Source organism: Phaenicophaeus curvirostris, chromosome 7, assembly GCF_032191515.1.
Source record: "Phaenicophaeus curvirostris isolate KB17595 chromosome 7, BPBGC_Pcur_1.0, whole genome shotgun sequence".
NCBI lineage: Eukaryota > Metazoa > Chordata > Aves > Cuculiformes > Cuculidae > Phaenicophaeus > Phaenicophaeus curvirostris.
In genome coordinates, this window is record NC_091398.1 from 6,188,364 (window position 1) to 6,209,598 (window position 21,235).

Genomic DNA, 21,235 nt, shown 5'->3' on the forward strand with positions numbered 1-21,235 from the left:
ATTTTCAGAGAAAAAGAACACCAACAGTACCAACCAGAGTGCTTACTGCAAGACCCTGAGACCAACAGAGGCAGTTTTAGGCAAGCTGCTGTAATAACTTCATCTATAGATAAAACAGAATGAGATAAACCCAAAATTACAGGGAGAGAAAGTGTTAGGCTGAAATACTTTACGCTCAGTTTGATCACCAGTGTGTACTTAGAGGATGCAAAATTCAGTCTTGTCCTTACTCAAACTTTGACTCCCTTGTAAAATCATCACTTTGTCAGAAATGCCATCCCGGTATTTTTGGGTGACAGTACATTTGTTTGTACTGCACATTTCTGGTGAGCAAACCCGTTATATTTTGTAGGTCACTTGATTTTACCATCTGCCTTGATTTATGCTTAAGAAAAGTGTTGTTTCTGAAATCCCTTGTGTCATATCCAATTGTGAAGATGTCATAACCAGCAGCTGTCTGATTTTGTATCGTCCCAATGAAAATACTCACGGTTAATGGAAAAAGATTCCATCAAAAGGTTGCACAAGAGCTGTGCAAAGCCATATAGTGGTGTTGGTCTTTCCTTCTCCTCAGACCCCCACTGGGTCAGGCTACAATTCCCAGTTCTCCTGGAAAGGCTGTGGGACCAGTACTGGGGACAGCTGTCACTCAACGGGGAGGACCCCAGGAAGATGCCACCACCACCACCTCCTGCTGCAGGTAGTGACCTGCATGGATCGCTGTGCACTCATTCCTGGAGACCCTACCAGCTGGGGGCACCAGCAGATTGTCACTGGATTAAATAAAATCACAAATTCAAGGTTTGCTCCCAGAAAGTACTTCCAAGGTTTGCACGCCCTCAACCTTTCACAGGAAACATAACATCCTGCATCATTTTTTCATTAACGCCGCCCAAAACATTAATAAAGACAGCTTTTAAAAGCTTAGCATAGTGGTGTGCTGGAAGTATTAGCTCTGGGCTATCAATAAAAACAGATACCAACGCTGCTCAGCCTAAACTCAACACAACTACACATTGATATAGGCAGCAATGCAGAACAACAATGATGTGCTTCCAAAGAGGGCACAGAGATAGGTTGGGCAAAGCCTGTGTAATAACTTGGCAATGCTCTACAATGACTTTAAAAAAAAAATATATATATATTTATAGAAAGTTTATTTTGTAAGAAAATATTGAATGATTCCCACCATGTCCATCTATTCCCCTTATTCACTTCCAGGTGTATTAGTCTGCTTCCCTCAAATCTTTAAGACTGAAGACACCTTTACATCAGCACAAGTGACTCTTCTACAGGACACACCTCTTGGAGCCAAATGCCTGCGCAGCCACATGCCACTGCACGACACGGAACTGCGGTGGGAGAGATCCTTCCCTACAAGATTTTTCCCCTCGTTGTGAGCCCATCTCAGACGTTTGAAGATGCTTTCCAGCTATACTGACTGTGACAAAAATAAGGCAATACAACAACTAGCTGCTGCTTGAGAAGAAAAACATGACATTATTCTGTGAGGTCTTGAATTTTATAGCTGATTTGTCCTTGTTTTGACCATAGTCTCAAGTGATGCCAGCAGCAAGCCCATCTGGCACGTGTAAGACTAAATATCTGCTGTTTGTGAAAATGAATGTCTTAAAATTAGCATAGACGTTAAGATCTGGTTTGCAATATTTTACAGTACAAAGAAGTCCTGTTTAGTTTAAACTCCTTTCAACTGCTTTACCAAGAAAGTCTAAATCTGTTTATATCTAAAGGAATAAGGGAAGATACTGAAAACCAGGACGGGCACACTTGGGCACCACCTAAACGCAGCGATCCCCAGAACCCCATTTCTCTCGTTTGTGGGACACAAACAGCTTCCTGACTACAACTGTTCCAGAGGCTCCTTACCTGTGGGAGGCAGGTAATGCAGACAGCTGCGACGTTACAGCTCTCCTTTGCTCCTGAGGAACAACCGTGGCAGGGAACGAGGCAGCACCCCACAATCGTCACCATATAATAGATGGTGCTGAACCCATCCACCAGGTGACACTTTTTAAGAAGAGTCTGACCTCCATCATCATATACGTCGCAGCTAGAAACGTCCTCAACACGCACAGACATATATATTCATATTCCCCAAGAGACGCACAGCTTAGTCTTTGGATGTAAAGGAGATATAAATTAGCAGTTAGTATTACAAATCTAAGGTGTAAAGTAAGTAATAACATGTGTAATACTTAGAAGCTGGAATTTCCGTCATATGCAAGAACCTAATTTCTGGGATAAAGAGCAAATTGCGTTTTAAACTTCACACCAACTTAACGCTCCAGGACTGTCTGAAAAACCCGATTAAAGCTGCCTAAAAAGGACTAGAATGTTTTTTAATATTATGGGGATTTTTGTATCACATGTAGTTCTCATTCATGTGTCATCTCATGCACCTCACTCCGAACTGATTTTTCTCTTGTGCAACACGACTACGGGATGCAGCTCCTGCACCCTGGCCTGACCACCATCAGGAACATCAGAAGTGCAAAAGAACACACTTTATGGTGACACTGGATTCTTGCAAAGAGAAAATGGAGTTTATCCAACTTTTTTTTTTTTTTCCTTTTATATGAGTAAACCATATTTTTGATCCTGAAAATGTCCAACAGCAATCTCTAAGTGGAGGGGAGGAAGGGGAAATGATGTCTTTAATGACGTCCCCACAAAAATCTCTCCTTTGGATCAGGGCAGAGGACAGCTCCGTTTCCCCGTGCCTACCTGGAACGGCTTTCAAGGCTCTTGTCAGCAACCCAAGGGTGCTGAAGGAGAACAAAATCAAGTACGACACACAGAGGCAACACAACCACTTGCATGGCAGATATTCAGTACCCAGACAGCTGCAAAGAACTTCCAGGGCTTCAGTGAAGAGGGCTGTCTGACTGACAATATTTTGAAAACCAGTGAAGATACCTTTTCAGGGAGGTGAACTGAACCCCAGGATGCTCTTGCAGAAGCTACCACGTGTCCTACTTCAGTTAAGCACACACATACAAAGCAGCCACAACCGCAGAGCCCAAGTGAAACCCTCCCTGAGATAAGCACTTGGTAAAAGCCAGGTGGGAACAATGCTCCAAAAATGACTCTTGGCACATGGAGTTTAAAGGCTTCCACTAACACTTGGAATGCAATCACAGAATGGTTTGGGTTGGAAGGGACCTTAAAGCCCATGAAGTTCAACCCCTCTGCCATGGGCAGGGACACCTCCCACTGGGTCAGGTTGCTCAAAGCCCCATCCAATCTGGCCTTGAACACCTCCAGGGATGGGGCAGCCACCACTGCTCTGGGAAACCTGGGCCAGGGCCTCCTCACCCTCAGAGGGAAACATTTCTTCCTAAGATCTCATCTAAATCTCCCCTCTTCCAGCTTAAAACCATTGCCCTTATCCTGTCCCTGCACTCCCTGATCAGGAGCCCCTCCCCAGCTTTCCTGTAGCCCCTGGAAGCTGCTCTAAGGTCTCCTCGCAGCCTTCTCCTCTCCAAGCTGAACAACCACAACTCTCTCAGCCTGTCCTCAGATGGGAAATGCTTCATTTTAGTATTTGTGTGTATTGTTCTTGTGCCGATAGTAAATACCACCTTATTTTCTTCTCTGTACTGAACGGTTGGTCCCCGCAGCTTCAGCAGCAAACAGTTAAAAGCCAAGTCGATTAATCCATGGGTTCCCAAGTCCAGATAAACTGACAATTTTTGTGGCAGTTCCCCTAATTCCCTGTTACAGTCAACGAGGTGCAATGACCCCGTGGCTCTTGCTTTGCCGCAGAAGGAGGGAAAGCCAATTACAGATACCAAACATATTTGGCTTCACATGAAACCAGATTAAGTTTCTTGGCTGCTTACTCAGGATACTTGATATTTGTGTCAACACAGCCAATGTCTTTCCTGCTATTTTATTTCCATCTCTTATCAGTGTCTGGACACAGCCATATCGTGTACCAAGACTAATGTAAAGCAATAGCCTAAACAGACCTTAAACCTTTTCCTATGGTGTCATTCTAGAAAGGAAATTCTAAAAAAAAAAAATTAAAAAATAAAAAAAAAATAATTCTCGGCAATTTTAAGGATAATTTCTTTTTCACTGCTAATTTTTCATTTTAGCTACATCCTCCTCTCCCTTAAAAAAACCAAAACAGAACATATCATTGGAAAGAAAATGCTCAAAACTGATAAATCTTTATGCTTCTCCTGCAGTGCTATCACAAGCCTCTATAGCTGAGTGTTTCCTGTGTCAAATGGAAGACGCCCACCCAGCAGCATTGTGAGCCATGACCAAGTTCACAAGGAACACAGGAGAAAGGCAGACCAGCGTCTGCATGGGAAGCCGTTGGAGACCAGGGCTCCCAGCCACCCTTTCTGCCCCAAATCCCAACAGGCAATGTCCTGCCTGTGCTGTAGGGAACGTGCTTCTGCTCAGAGCACACCCCACAGACCTGCCCTTCCTCACTCTCCACCATGAAGTTGCCTGGATGAGGGACGCTTCAAGAGAGAAAGCATCAGGTGACTCATTCAGGCAAAGTAGAGGAACGGGAGTTATAGCAGGCGACGCTTTCCCCTCCTCATTCACTCTAACCACATTGTCTAACTCATGACATCTGTAATAACACAGATCAGCTCAACGGATTCCTACATGGAGCCATCATACAGCTTCCCAAGAACTCCGATGCTCCAACCAGCCCAATTGCCATCATCTTCCATTTATAGTTTTTAACTCTATTTCCATAGTACTGTTGAGATAAAAGATAAATAATCAAGAGATCTCTGTCCCCAGCTAAAGAAAACGTTGCCTTTGCCCACCCGCAGCACACACCAGCGCCCTTGTGCTGAGTCTGGACCAGGCTATGACGATGCCTCGCTGGCTTGCGTCAGTCACCACCATCCCCAACGTCCCCAGAGAAATTATTTATTATGTATTTCTAGAACCACTAGATGCTCGACAAGGAGCCGAGTAAAGTTTAGTTGCTCCAAATGCTTACCCAGCCCAAGAAACTTTGGAGGAACCATCGCTGAGGGTCAGTGACTTGGTTGCTGAAGATTAACAATCGTCTGGAACTCTGCGCATCCAAAACGGCTTATGAGGAGCACGCCACGGGGGATCAGGGCAGCCACAAACCACATTTTCCTTGTGAATTAAAGCCCCTCTTAGGTTTTTCCACAAACATCGAAAACATCTTTCACTGTGTTTACATGATTCATAGCGCACTAACGACATACAAGTTTTTATTACTTGTACCACCAGCACAACACGAACGAGGGTGCACCAGTAACAGGTCTGACACATACCCAGCCCCAGAAATCTCCCGTGCACCTGAGGAAGAAATCTGTGCTGCCGTACCAGCAGACCTACGTTCTGTTCATGTGGAAAGACACTTGCTTCAGCATCAGTTAAGGCGCTATTGACTTTCTGCAAATTTACCTTTGTTTTCTTAAGTAAATGAGTTCTCTGTCAAACAGCTCGGAACCACGAGGAGGCTGATTGCCACCAAAACCCTCGTCTGTTGAAATACGTTGCATACTAGCATTGTCGATTGGTTGTTTAAGAGGATGCTCTCACTCGATTCGGATTGGTAAATACAAAACAAATTACAAGCAGCAATGTTCCCTGAGGGGTGTTCACAGCAAAGATTAAAACAGGACCATTGCACTTCTGTTTCAGAGGGACCCAATATAATTCCCTCCCATGGAAGGGAGTGGCCAGCCCAGAGAAGGAGGATGGTGAGCACGGCAGCAGCACCAGGGCATGAAAAGCGGTCAGGAGGGGTCACCACTGAAAGCCAGGACCCCTCCAGCCCTGTCCACAATGAAACTCCTTCCCAAATCCCAGCAGATTCAGCACAATTTCATCATCTCCTTTTTCTTGACTCGGGACAGTGGTGCAACATCTTTGATCCTACCACCAACAGGCTTTTCTGTTAAATGGAAATAACCACCACGAATGTCTGTGAACAATCCGATCCAGTGGAAGGTGTCCTCATGGAAGCAGGTTGGAACTTGATGACCTTTGAGGTCCCTTCCAACCCAAACCATCCTGTGATTCTATGTCTCTCTCCTAATGCAGCCTACAGGCTCCCACCGCACTGCAGGGACAGCCTTTGGGTACAAAGACCTGACCTTCCAGCACAGAGTACTCTGGAACACAGACCACAGATTAAAAGAAGGACAAGGAAGAAACAATTTGGGAACCAAATTTTTTTTGCAGCAAATTCCTTCCCCCACACAAAGCACCATTAAGAACACTGCTGGCAGCCACAGTCCACCTTTTACATCACACCGAAAAACAAGTTCAAGCAGTGAAAGTAAAAAATACCCATTCAATCTAAGTACGTCACTGCATTACCAAGTCTGTAATGAGCTTCCTCTTAATTAAGAAGTTCCAAGGCACCAAAGGAACACCAAAAAGTGAAGGTCCTCACCAGAGGTCCCAGCCAGACACAGTGACCACATGGTTACTAGGCGTTAGGGCACAGAAGCCATAGAGGCTAACGTTCCTGGTGAGAGCACAGGTAGCTCTTGGTGTAAATGTAATGATATTTAAGTGCCTAAAGAGAAACAAAGCATTCTAGCCCCCATCCTTAAAATCCACTCTCCAGATCAGGGGCAGGTGGAAATTGCTCCCCTTCATCACCCTGTCACCACAGAGCAGCTCCAAGTCAAAATGCCTTTCCACCTCGCAAAATTGTCAGTCTAAAGTGCAAGACCCACACCGTAAGGATGGGACTTGTCTTGCTATATCGTACTAACCGCTCCAAAGTGCCACACAGAAGGGCCGTGTCATGAAGGGGTGGTTGTGGAACTCTGTTGAAGTTCAGACAGATCATGCCCCAGCTCATTTTCTATCACATGGAACCACTTTTGAGCCTCTGCCACCCCACTAGCTTGGGCCAAGGTGGAATACCGTCTTTATTCTGTATTGTCCACTTCATACAAAGCAGACGATTCTCTTCATCACTGTTTGGGCTGAGATACACTTGATCCAGCCCTAACTCAGCCCTCTTCCACACAAGCATTTCCTTCTGGTTTCTTCACAGCATTTACCTCATAACCCCCCCAACACAGTTCCTATGGGCTTTTATCTCCTGAGTCTGACAACACAGCTAAGGATGGAGGACATTCTCTATATTCTGTTAGCATTGCTCCACGCTATGGCAGTTACTGTTACAGGAATTTAAACACAACCTATAAAAATATATTTTTTCCTATTCATAAAACCACAGGGTTTGGGAGGTGGTTTTTGCTAATGCTCCACTTGTAGTTCGCCAGCACAATATGTTTGCCACCAGGGAAAACCAGCAGCTTTTTAGAACCTACAGCCTATTAAAGGTAGGGAAGGCAGAAGAGGAGCCATTCTCTCTGGAATGCAAACATTGACTCACGGAATGGTTTGGGTTGGAAGGGACCTTACAGTCCATCCAGTTCCATCCTTCTACTGATCAGGGTGCCCAAATCTCCATCCAACCCGGCCTTGAACACCTCCAGGGATGGGGCAGCCACAGCTTCCCTGGGCAACATGGGCCAGGGCCTCACCACCCTCACAGGAAAATATTTCTCCCTAGTACTACATCTAAGTCTCCCCCGTTTCAGCTTAAAACTGTTCTCCCCCATTTCAGCTTAAAACTGTTCTCCCCCGTTGTAACCTTGCACTCTCTGATCAGGAGCCCCTCCCCAGCTTTTCTGGAGCCCCTTTAAGTACTGGAGGCTGCTCTAAGGTCTCCCCACAGCCTTTTCCTCTCAAGGCTCAAAAACCCCAACTCCCTCAGGCTGTTCTCATATGGGAGATTCTTAATTTTAGTATTTGTGTGTATCGTTCCTGTGCTGATAGCACAATCCCACCGAGAAGGGGATGCTCCACTGATGCTTTCAGACAATTGCCGCTTGTTTAATCATGCTCTTTTCTGAATAGGTGGGAGGTATCGAATCAGAATGTTCCGGGACCTCAGGACCAAGGCATGGGACATGTGAGTGTAACACAGTTGAGCACTACAGCACAGTATGGGAAGGGAATTACTGCCACTTTCTGAGCTGGGTTTTATCATCAGAACTTTACTGCTCAGTTAAGCAAAATCCCCTGTCATCTACCCCGGGCTGAGACAGATGGAGCAGGTCTAATACCATCTTAAGAAACTTCCAATTTAAATAAAACGCATGCCAGATCCCTAGCTTACTGTCGGAAGAGCAAGAATTAGTTTTGCTCGCTTTTCCCTCTCAGTGCGTCACAAACACCTTCACAAACCTATTACTGATTCCAAGACCTCAAATCCCTGCCTTTCGCTAACAGAAAACAAACAGAAAACCCCACTGCTCCTCCAAGAAACATTTCAGAAATAGAAGAACAAAATCCAACCCGCTGATGGCCAGATCTCTATTTGGGGCATCAGAGTCCCCGCGCTCTCTAGGCAAACGCCGTCAACTCTGTCGGCCACTCCGGACTGAGCAGAGGCAATAATTTGTTTGCTGTGATACCAGATCTGGCCAGACAAAGTTGTGTTATATGATGACAACATAGTGCCTCCTCCTAAAAGGAGATCTCCCCTCGGAACACGACTAAAGCTGCACCTGCTTCCACGCTCCCCAGTCCTGCAAGCCCTACAACACCAGCACATTTGAAAGGGTCCCAGCTCTGCCCTCAAACTCTCTCCTGCCACTAAAAGACATTTGGCAAATTATAAATGAGTCACAGCGATACCTGTGCTAATGATTTGATGCCCGGGCTAATGATTTTGTATCTGAATTTCTGAGGGTTACTATTACAACCCTGTCATTCTTCTCTGCATTCCTACAGAATGAGAGAAAAGCATCAATTTAAAAATCATGAGTTTTATAAATTAGAATAGCAGCACACTAAGTGGAATAAAATCCAGTGCCTTCGTTTTCATGTGCCGTGGCTCAGCAACGTCAAAAGGACCATCATTCGTGACCATAAGACTTAAGGAATGTTTTCTTTGCAAGTGCACACCAAAAATAAAAACAAGCAGCTCTTTATTATAAATATTTATCATCAATACATAGAGCAAAGGATGATCGAGCAGATAGGACTTGTGGTACTTGGCTTTCATGTGTTTCCTTGAAATGCCTCAGCTGCTCTGAGGAGCAGCACACATGAAGGATGCTCACTCCTCTAATCTCTGGTGCTCGAGACAAAGCCCTAGGGACCAAACAGACAGTGTCTGACCAAGTGTTGCTGCTGTGGGCCCCAGAGAACACCACAAACACACACATCCATGCTTGCCGCAGGAAAACAACAAACCTGAGTGGGGAACCAGCACAGGATGCAACAAGACAGACAGAGCGTGAGCAGCTCCAGGTGGGGCTTCTGTGCACCAAGTCATGGTCTAGGGTCAGCAGCCCTTTGCCATGGAGCCATCTCTTGATCTGGGCTGAGCCCTCAGCAGCAGCCAGGAGAAGCCTGCTCAGAGGTGCAGGACAGGCTGAAATGCCCTGACCTAATGCTGCTCAGCCACCAGAGTCTTCCGCGGTCAAGTGTCGCCGTACAGTGCTCCGCATGCATCCCTCAGGACCCATACGATCCAGATGTTCTTTCACCAGAAGCATCCAGGTCCCTTCGGTGTTGAGGCAGCACACATCCCTGATCCCCCTTCCCAAAAGGCAATATTCACATGCACCCAAGGAAGCCTGGGCCGACAGTTGGACTGGATGATCTTTGAGGTCTTTTCCAACCTTAATGGTTCCATGATCCCCAAACTGAGAGGGAGCAAGCCCAGACCCTGCCCTCCCAACACCACATGTGGGCACAGAAATGCTTCTCCAACCTTTATCTCAACCAAGGGGCACCACGATCTCCTGGCAGAAAGCTATACATTGGGTGGCCTACCAGAAACTCAACAAAAAGTAAAAGGTAGTGACTGCTGGTTGACTCGGGGCACGAGAATAAAATCTGGATGCCCCCAACTGCATTTGGTTATGATTAGTTAGCCATGAGATGCAGAGCTTTTGCCTTTTACTGAAGTTGATGCAATAAGGTAGGAGCACACAATCTTTCTCAGGCCTCCCAAGGGCCTCCACATGAAGAGCCATAAGGTTATGGATGTTCCAATAAAGGACAGTGACAACCAGAAGTCCAGCTGAAATGTTCTAAGTTCAAAGAAAGTACAAGAACAAAGAATTCAGACAGTCTGTATTAAAAGGGGGTAAAAACTTCAAGCCCCCAGCAAAACACCATACTGAAACACAGGTAAGCGCTGCCACTTGTCCTTTGCCTCCACCACTCCAGCTTTTCCCCATTTAAAATTTCCATTTTGGATAATCTGTAAAGCTCCCTCCCAATGCAAAGCATTTTATGATCATACGAAAACCCTAGACGACTGCAGAGAACCCTTCCATTCTCCAGCTTACGGCCCTACATCTATAAATTTACCTTTCCTACCTCCCAAGCAGCTGTGCATCAACTGGAGATCCCTCTCCATCCCTGTGACCATGGCACATCTGCAGACCAGGCCAGATGCGCACTGAAAGACTACCGTATGTCATTCACCCGCTCCCAGGTAAGAAGCTTGTGTCAGACAAAGGTCATCCAGTTTCTCTCGACAATGTTCATTTACCTCCATGACCAAATAGCCGCCTCACCATAAGATCTCCACTCTGCTTAGCTGCCTTCTCCAGCAGCTTCCACCCCAGGACCGCAGTGACACATCCAAACGAAGCCACAACCAGCTCCAGCAATCTGAAAAGCACCATCACTAAGAAAGGTGCTTAACCCTAACACAGTCAGAAACAGCCAATTTAATTAACCCTCCAGTAAAACACTTCAATGAAAGCTTTTTGGCAACATTTACGACAAGATCCGGTTCACCAAGAACAACACTGCAGAGATGCAATTATTTTTCAAGTGCACAACAAACTCAGAAATACCCACCTCAAAATTTTGAGTCTGTCCATCCTTTCCCAAGACTTGCCCTCCCCCTAAAATATACGAACAAACCCAAACTGCTAATTTCATTGAAAACAGATTTTTCTTTCCCTGATTGGAGGAATTCAGCCCACCCAGCCAAACTTAATGGAAGTTGTTCAATCAGAACATGGAGATGCTTCCTTCACAGGTACCCTATCAAGTACATAGGCTTATTTTGACTAGTTTTGCATACACATTCCCTTTCTTATACTTGAAACATTAAAAGTAGAGCAAAATGAAAAATCTCAGATCAAGTTATTAATAGAATCATAGCATGGTTTGGGTTGGGAGGGACCTTAAAGCCCATCAATGTCACCCCTACCATGGCAGGGACACCTCCCACTGGATCAAGTTGCTCAACGCCTCATCCAACCTGGCCTTGAACACCTCCAGGGATGGGGCAGCCACGACTTCTCTGGGCAATTCAGGCCAGAGCCTCACCACCCTCACTGGAAAACATTTATTCCTAAGATCTTATATAAAACTCCCCTCTTTCAGCTTAAAACTGTTCTCCATTATCTTATCCCTGCACTCCCTGATAAAGAGCTCCTCCCCAGCATTCTGGGACACTGAATAAAAGAAACAGGGAAAGCTAATAAAGCCATTTCCCAAAATGTTTAAGGAACAAACAAAAAATCAGCTCTCATTACATACAACCAAAAAAATATTCAAGAGCTTAAGACACATTTGGAATAGCAAAAAAATAAAGCATAAAGGTAATTCCCCAATACTTTTTTCTTTAGTACCTTACTGTAATATCTGTATCAATTAAAAGAAATTGGAAAAAAACTGTATTCATTTATTTCATCTAAGAAACAATGTGCATACAGATGCAGATGACTCTCCTCAGTAAAAATAAAAGCCTTCCATACCAGTGCACAATCCTTGACAATCAGGATCTTCAGAGCCTTCATTCTCACCACTGCAGGACTACAAACGGGTTAAGGAAGGCAACTGTTGACCTAAATTTCACCCATGGTTTGGTCTTCAGTGCAATCTGGAGAACTGCTACAATAGCTCATGAAGAATTCCTCTCTCCAATAGCAAGGTCAGGCGCTGGATTCCATGAGAACCTTTTAAACAAATTCGCCTTTTCACAATTCACCAGCAAGAACTATAAAAGCTTAAAAAACACTTTGCAAACTGTCATTAAAACGTGCAGTACATTTATTCTGTATGTTACAATTATAGTTCCAAGTCATTGATTCCAAAGCCTTTTATTAGATCATAAAAACTTAAGACCAGCTTATAATGAAATTTCTAATCAAATATGAATGAATCATCTGATATGACACAATTTCTTGAATGAAAAACAGATGGAAAAGTAGTAACGATTGAGTGATTTAAATCACAAGACACTAGTTAAGCCAAAAGAGCAGATATTTAATCATAAGTGCTTGTTTCAATTTAAAGGCTTAAGGTAGACCTCAAATCAAGCCATGAAAGGGGCAAGTGCCAAGCCAGTACCAACCATGAACACAAACGAGATGGCTTTGGCAAGATGGCTTTTACAGGCCTTATGAGGAACGGCTGAGAGAGCTGGGGTTGTTTAGCCTGGAGAAGAGGAGGCTGAGGGGAGACCTCATTGCTCTCTACAACTACCTGAAAGGAGGTTGTGGAGAGGAGGGTGCTGGCCTCTTCTCCCAAGTGACAGGGGACAGGACGAGAGGGAATGGCCTCAAGCTCCACTAGGGGAGGTTCAGGCTGAATATTAGGAAAAAATTTTTCACGGAAAGGGTCATTGGGCACTGGCAGAGGCTGCCCAGGGAGGTGGTTGAGTCACCTTCCCTGGAGGGGTTTAAGGCACAGGTGGACGAGGTGCTAAGGGGCATGGTTTAGTGTTTGACAGGAATGGCTGGACTCGATGATCCGGTGGGTCTCTTCCAACCTGGTTATTCTATGATTCTATGAATGAACTTACGACTGCATCCGAGGTAAAGGAAATGCAGATTTCACGTTCGCTTGGTGGCGAGGAGAACTGGGCTATGATGGAGGAGGACATCAATGCACAGTCCTCTTTGAGAAGTCTGGGGAGTCTGTGATTTAGGAAAGCACAGGCATGAAGAAGGGAACCATGCTAGTAAAGTTGAAGAGCTCATGATGCAAACCGGCTCTCTAAAGACCCTATTTGTCGAAGGCAGAGTCCCATCTTTCAAGGCCTACAACTTAGGAAGTCAAAACAAAGTTAAGCCATTACGTGTTGGCCGTCCTCTCACATTAACTTGGCACATCAGCGTCACAGGGGCTTTTTAGCTTGAAGCAGCTTAGTTACAATTTTTATTTCTACACTTGTTGAATTATGTCTCAGTCTAAACAATTTTCGGGTTTGGAGCAGGTTTTTGGGGAGCAGGGGAAGGGAGCAGGGGGTAAAAAGCAACAAAAGGGAGAGGAAAGGTCTATTTAATCAGCCAGCGGCAATTCTCCAGGTCAGCATCTGGACACTGCTACAAGATCTTACACATCATTGCACAAGCCATTCACCTGATATTCCCTGCTCTGCTCAAAGACAAAGCAGAGCCAAATATAGCTCTGAAAATCAATATACACTGGGGAAGAGCCTCTAGGATCTTGATAAATGCATCTCACGTCAAAAGAAGAATTCCTAAAATCATAGGAATGCAGGTGGCTGCTGAGCTCAGACTTTTGGTATCTATTTCCCCTTTATCGATAAAGTCAATTTTGGCACAGAGCACCCAGGGGAGCTCTGTAGCACCGAGCACACTAATAAAAGGGGACATAGATAAAACAGTTTGCAGCAACTCCTCTACTCACATCCTCCAGCAAACACTCACAGACATCAAGAAAGGCATTAGGAGAAGCTGATGGAAAAGAGCAGTCAAGGACAGGGTGTGTCAGACCACTCCAGTCACAGGACAGGCATTATCTTGAAAAAGCAAGGGAATTAAAAGTCAAATAAAATAGAAACAACAAAGACTTCATCTCCATTACCTCTTTAGGGTTTGCAGATCCAGGCAAAACACCCAGAGTGGAAACACACATTGCAAAGAGGACACAGCATCATCACCAAAAGATTGGTGACGAGAGGGATGAGTGGAAACGGCCTCAAGTTGCACTAGGGGAGGTTTAGGTTGGATATTAGAAAATATGCCTTTACTGAAAGAGCAGTGAAGCACTGGAACAGGCTGCCCAGGGCAGTGATGGATTCCCCATCCCGAGAGTTCTTAAAAAAACACACAGACATGCCACTTTGGGATATGGTTTAGTAGGCACGGTGGTGTTGGGCTGAGGGTTGGACTGGATGATCTTTCCAACGATTCTATGATCGCATCCGAGACACGCAGCATTTTTTGACCGAGAAACACCTCAATCCATGATCAAATTTCCATGAAATATTTATCACTTTTCATTCAGCGCACGGTACTGTTATTTTTAGAAGAGCCAGAGGCAACAGGAACACATTACTGATTAACAATTCAAGGCAGCCTTTAAACGTCTGCTCGTATCATGCCATCTCCTCCTTCCCTAGGAAGGCAGAAAGTTGAATATAAACACTGTCGTGTATTCAAAGGCTCTTCCCTCCATCATCTGCTTCGATATAAAAGCAAAAGCACAAAGCCACTTTTTCTTTGGTAGGGAATCAGGGAGAATTATTTTGAAAACAACACTTTGCAAACAGTCAGGACTGAGTAAACCCACTGAAATCTACAGCTGATCAGCGTTAAAAAAATAAACAAGGTGAGGGGAGAATAAAGAACACCAGCAAGTTGGGTCTTGTAGCAAGCAAACTTTCCTGACAGTTACCTTTCATCCAAAAAAACATTTCTGTATTCAAATGCTTAAGAACTGAAGAGCTGCTTTCAACTTTTAAAAGAGGAACACGTAGTTAATAATTCATCCCACCTCCTCCATTTAATAACCGTTTCCTTGTGGGTAAGAATGGAGGTGACGGTTAAGTACTTTTTCTGGGACAAAACACAACAACCGAGTTGAGGAGCTGCAGGCTCTTTCCAGCCCACGGGATCATGACATCCACGGACCACGGGCAGATGTAAAAGCACTTCAGCAAACCCAACTCAGTATGAGAAGTGGTTTAATTCCTTGCAGCAGGCGGATGCTGAAGTTCAGATGAGAGATGGGGCCTCACCAGGCTGGCCCCAAATTTGTCCCCTCTGCCATACAACCCTAGGAAAACCCATACATCCCTACACTGGCACACAGCCCTGCAACAGGCATGAACTGACCAAGAGTTAGGAAGTTATTAAATTATCCTGTGACTACAACTGACAAAACACAAGTTTGCGTGCAATATTAAACAAGCAAAGAGGTCTTGAAACTAGAACTTCCCTGCTACTCTTCCAGGAGCTGTCCTGAATCTCCAGATGTGACACTTCCCTCCCCTATCACACAATGGTTTGGGTTGGAAGGGACCTTAAAGATCATCCAGTTCCATCCCCCTTGTCATGGGCAGGGACACCTCTCACTGGATCATGTTGCTCCAAGCCCCATCCAGCCTGGCCTTGAACATCTCCGGGGATGGGGCTTCCACAGCTTCTCCGGGCAACCTGGGCCAGAGCCTCATTGTGAAGACCTTCCTCCTAATATCTAATCTAAATCTTCCTCCACCCTCCTTAAACCACTACAGATTTGCTGACCACATCCCGGGCGTGCTGCAGAGAGCTTTTATAAAAGCACAACATCAGCAAGGCTCTCCTTGCCGAGCAACAAGTTACGAAGCTGAGGTGAACTGCAGGAACAACTCTAGCTGGTGAAACACTTCTTTTACTCTCACTGCACGGGCGGCATGTTGCACATCTGGTTTAAGGCTGGAAAGAAAGCTCACTGCAGTAAATACAAGGTTAACTTGATTTTAACTATCGTGGTTCTAAGCTCACTGAGCTGCAGTTTCTCTGTTGTCTTGTGCCAGAGCATCTAAATGGTGGCAAAATTAATACACTAAGCCTGACAAAAATAGCTGCAGCTTTTAAAAACGCTAAAAACAGGACAAGCAAACAACAGTTTAATCCGCTCAGTCCATAGTGGTGACACTAAAATGATTTTTACAAGAGCTCACTTTTAATGATAATTTGGGGGTTTGAGGGTGAGTATTTTCCCCTCCAGACTCCATAGGGGGCAGATGAGGATATTTTTAACATTGAAGGACCAGCCTTTACGCGTGTGAGCTATACTTGTGGGGCATAGTAAAGTCATAGAATCATAGCATCACCAGGTTGGAAGAGACTCACCGGACCATCGAGTCCAACCATTCCTATCAAACACTAAACCATGCCCCTCAGCGCCTCATCCACCTGTCCCTTAAACACCTCCAGGGAAGGTGACTCAACCACCTCTGTTTGCATAACAACATATCCCAGTGTGACCAAGGACAAGCGGGTTCCTGCCTGTGGGATGAGAGTCTGTTGGGAGCCCCGAACCCCAGTTGCTTGGCCAGCAGCCTGAACCTGTTTCCAAGCCCCCACCTTCAGCCACACTGATACTGTGCTTTCCTGAAGGAGCTTTTGAAGCAGATGCACTATAGAAAGCAGGCAAAAAAAAACACAGTATGGGGATGGGGCATCCCTTTCCTTTGATGGGATAACTGAACAAAAGAGCAGCATTCAGCTTTCTGAGACCAACTGGACTGCTGCTCCTTCCTCCCAGAGACTGGGATTCATCTCTGGTTTCAAAATCCTGTAAAATCATGTAATAATATTAGTCCAGAGGCTCTTACAAACCATTAATTCATACATACGTAAAATTTTTTTATTTTTTTTTTTAAAATGGATGTGGAAGTGAGACTGAATAATCAGATCCAGGAAGAAAAAAAAAAAAAAAAAGCAGGGAGCTGAAATCTCATGCATAACCCTCCAGCTGCCCCTGCCATGCTGCCCTTGCTCCTGTCAGCCTCAGATGCAGGCAGGCCCCAGCACCGTGCTGGAAGTGCCACTGCAAGGGCTGAGCAGTAGAATCACAGAATCATAGAAGAACCAGGTTGGAAGAGACCCACCAGATCATTGAGTCCAACCATTCCTATCAAACACTAAACCTTATGTCCCTTAGCACCTCGTCCACCCGTGCCTTAAACACCTCCAGGGAAGGTGACTCAACCACCTCCCTGGGCAGCCTCTGCCAGTGCCCAAGGACCCCTTCTGTGAAGAATTTTTTCCTAATGTCCAGCCTAAATCTCCCCTGGCGGAGCTTGAGGCCATTCCCTCTTGTCCTGTCCCCTGTCACTTGCGAGAAGAGGCCACCTCCCTCCTCTCCACAACCTCCTTTCAGATAGTTGTAGAGAGCAATGAGGTCTCCCCTCAGCCTCCTCTTCTCCAGGCTAAACACCCCCAGCTCTCTCAGCTGCTCCTCACAAGGCCTGTTCTCCAGCCCCCTCACCAGGTTCGTTGCTCTTCTCTGGACTCGCTCCAGAGCCTCAACATCCTTCTTGTGGTGAGGGGCCCAGAACTGAACACAGGATTCGAGGAGCGGTCTCACCGGTGCCGAGTACAGAGGGAGAAGAACCTCCCTGGACCTGCTGGTCATGCCGTTTCTGATCCAAGCCAAGATGCCATTGGCCTTCTTGGCCACCTGGGCCACTGCTGGCTCATGTTCAGTCGGCTGTCAACCAACACCCCCAGGTCCCTCTCCTCCAGGCAGCTTTCTAGACAGACTTCTCCTAGTCTGTAGCTGCACAGGGTTGTTGTGCCCCAAGTGCAGGACCCGGCATTTGGTCTTGTTAAGGTCAGTGCGGCCAGCAGCAAGGCTTGGATGGAGAGAAGGGGCGTAATCACATGTGGAAGAGCCACTTTGAGCAGCCTCGTGTAGCAGATGCAGTCTGTTCATCACCACGATTAGGACATCCCAGTGAGGCCTGTGTTGCTCTTTATTAAAACTGCCCAGCATCAGCCACACTTTGTACAATCACAGAATGAGATGGGTTGGAAGGAACCTTAAACATCATTCAGTTCTGACCCCCCTGCCAAGGACAGGGACACCTTCAGGTTGCTCAGAGCCTCCATGCTTTGTTTAATCTGCTAATTCCTAACATCTCACAGGAGACTACTATTGACCGGTAAACCCTCATCAGAAAACCACCACCGCTCACTTCTCCAACATGCACAACAGCCTCACAGACTACCACTGGTTTGCAGATGACACATAAAGGACAACAATCTAAAGAAGGTATGCAGCACCCTTATGTCTGATCCACAACAGTAGCTGGAGAGAGGTCTTCACCTTAGAGGCAAGAAGCACATCACCTGTTCCTCATCCTCTCCATACATCCATATTCTGCAGCGGATATGTCCCAACACAAACTATTTGTCAGCTGCACTCAACCACAGCAACCATTTGTATGATTTCACTATTATTTTTATCACAACTTGGGAACGAATCCCTGGAAAGCCAATAGAAATGCTGTGGGAAGGGGAATTTCTTTCCTAATTCTGCAATTGTACCGTACACGGAACATCACATCAGGTTACGACCAGCATCCTGGGAAAACACAGCTGGTTGGCCAGGACTGTTCATCCCACTTCATAGTTTTGTTACTTAAAGTGAAGTTCCTGAGTTTAAAAAGGACTAGTTTCCATCTTATTTAATTCTTGCATTTTACTTAAATATCACAAATACAAGCTGATTCCACATTTCTGATACTAAAGAAATTGCTTAAGACTGTATTGCAACAAAGTGAGCAACAATCATAGAATCATAGAATAACCAGGTTGGAAAAGACCCATCGGATCACCGAGTCCAACCGTTCCTATCAAATACTAAACCATGCCCCTCAGCGCCTCATAAAGCTTATACTGACAAGAAAACTAAGAAGGTTTACGGGAGGTGGTTATCTAAAGTACTGTAAACACAGCCTGATAAAGAAAGAAAACTCATTCTACAAAGTGTGCTTAATGAAGATCCAGCTGATAAATCTAAAGGACTTATCAACAGTACACAAGTGATGCTTTTAAGAGGATTATCTACAACATGTCTCGATATTTATGCAATCGTAGTCTCCAAGACAATCCTCTAGCTTCCTACTGTGGAAGAGGCAGAGCACTGCTCAGCTTAACCATAGAATCATACAATGGTTTGGGTTGGAAGAGACTCTAAGGACTTGCAAGACAATTTCTTCCATCTCCACAAGCAACCCACTGCCACCCATCAAAATCAGGCGGTGGCTACCTCTGTGGACACTCATCTAAGCAGCCTTCCCTCCTGCAAGCTCTGGTCCCTACATCATCATCAGATTTGCCAAGCAATGCTGTTAAAATAATGCATGGTCCTTGCTCTGAAGATCTCCAAATTCAACAAGCAGAAGTCAAGGTTAACCAATGCTGCACAATAATCTCAACCATTCCTTTTCCTCCTCCAGGCTGAAGACGTAGCAATATTCTGGAGCAGAAAATGAGAAAGCAGCATTATCAAGCATGTGATTATATTCCTGTACGGGATGTCAACTGTGGGGGTTTTGTCTTGCTTTACTTTTTAAGCAACTAAAAATTCAGAAGCACCAGATATGGCTGATATATTTTTGAAAAGACAAGACTGTTTCCCTTCCTGAAATCACTCCTTAATTTATGCAAAAAGAAGAGAGAAATCATTTTGCTAAAAACACACCTTGATGATGACTGAACTCCATCCTACTAAACCAAATCCTCTCCTAAAACGGTTTCATAGAAATGCTCTAAACATTTCTATTCTGGACTTGAGATGCTTCCACAGGACAGGGCATGTCCAGGACATGGGTACTGAACATCCATTTCTCATCTTTGTACATCAGAAAACAACAGGTCACAAGGATCAAACTTCACCATGAACCAGGTGAAGAGAAAACATTTTGGTTTCCTACGAGCACACAACAATGATTTTATTTTAAATAGAAACACAGTTCTGGGGACAGAGGCGCATCATCCATCCAAGTTTATTCATCATGAAGCCTAGAAACCAGTCACTTTGCCATGAGCAGGATGGGATAAGATTTTAAACAGAATACCCCAGGACACAAATAAGCAATTTTTTTTCCTCAAGCTCTTTTCCAACACCATTAATTCAGCCATGCCTGAGAACCCCACAAACCCACACGTAACTTGTTTTTCCAGAGCAATACTTGGTATCGCTTCTCCTTTCTTCTCTCAAAAGGATCTGCAGCAAACTCCTAAAGGGAATGATGATAAAAAACCAGACAGAACAATGCTTTTCCCATGTGGGAAAGTCCCTCAACCCGACAGCAACTTTTAAGAGGGATTTTACAAGCCCACCAGGACGCATGGCCATAGGCAGCCCCACACCTGGAAGCCAGCTGAGAAGCCACTTACAAGCCCCACGGTAATTTCCTTGCATTCACAAACATGCCAAAACACCTTTCTGCTCTTTGCCAAATGCTGCGCTTCCAGGTTTTAATTACCGTTCTGCAAATCAAAATACAAGACAGACATTTCCAGCCCATGTACACACCGCAGAGCTGAAAAGCTTTCTCCAAGACGCAGCAGAAACCAAAGCAACATAAGAACAGCAGCTGGGTGACCACCATCCAGAGCCAACGCTGCTTCTTCTTGCAACAGGTCGTGCTTTCATTCCCAGCCAGTCCTACCCTTCACCCTTTACACACACAACCAGCCTGAGCATTCCAGCACCACACAGGAATTCCTGAGTCTCAGATGGTGGCAGAAGTCATTTGACAAAGAGACAGTGCTGCCTGTCCCACGTTCCATGCACTCAGTGCAAGCATAGCTCCCCGGGGCCAGCTGTTTATTTTTTCAGCAGGCATTCAGGTGAGCTATTAAAAATACTCAAAATGGAGTCCAAGCAGTAAGAACCCCATAAATCCTGTCTGAGAGCATAACAGCTTAAAAAAAAAGCCTCTTTTCATCTGGGCAGAAACAGTCAGAGCACGCTAAACTCTACCATCAGGTTACCCAAGCTGTTAACCAGCATCAGCCTTTGTCCTGAAAGATCTCAAAAGGAAACATTAAATTTAACAAGCAACCTCAAAATCAATTAAAAAAAATAAAAAAGAGTAAAAGATTAAAACCCATCACATTCAAAATACTGGCCATCAATCTATGGACAGAAAAGATCAGAGCCACAACATTCAATCTAGCACATGGATACAGAACGGGGAGTAAAACCTTTAAGTTGACCTGCGTTACCATAGTCCTCTCGAAATGAGAATCTCTCTCAGGGTTAGAAAAATATAACCTCCCTTACCTGACGGACAAGTTTTGGAGCATAAAGAGGGAATAACGATTTCTCAGAATCCGAGGCCAAACTCTCATACCTGGTAAACGAGGATCTCATACCTTTTCTCCAACACAATAGCTCTGCCTCCTTAAACTTTTCCTTCCCCAGATATACATTTAAG

General features: G+C 45.1%; 1 protein-coding gene across 9 annotated transcripts in view; it reads right to left on the reverse strand.

Annotated features, from left to right (window-relative positions):
- HDAC4 (histone deacetylase 4) overlaps positions 1–21,235 on the reverse strand; it is a 277,760-nt gene that overhangs the window by 148,982 nt on the left and 107,543 nt on the right. The gene's annotated exons all lie outside the window — the stretch shown is intronic.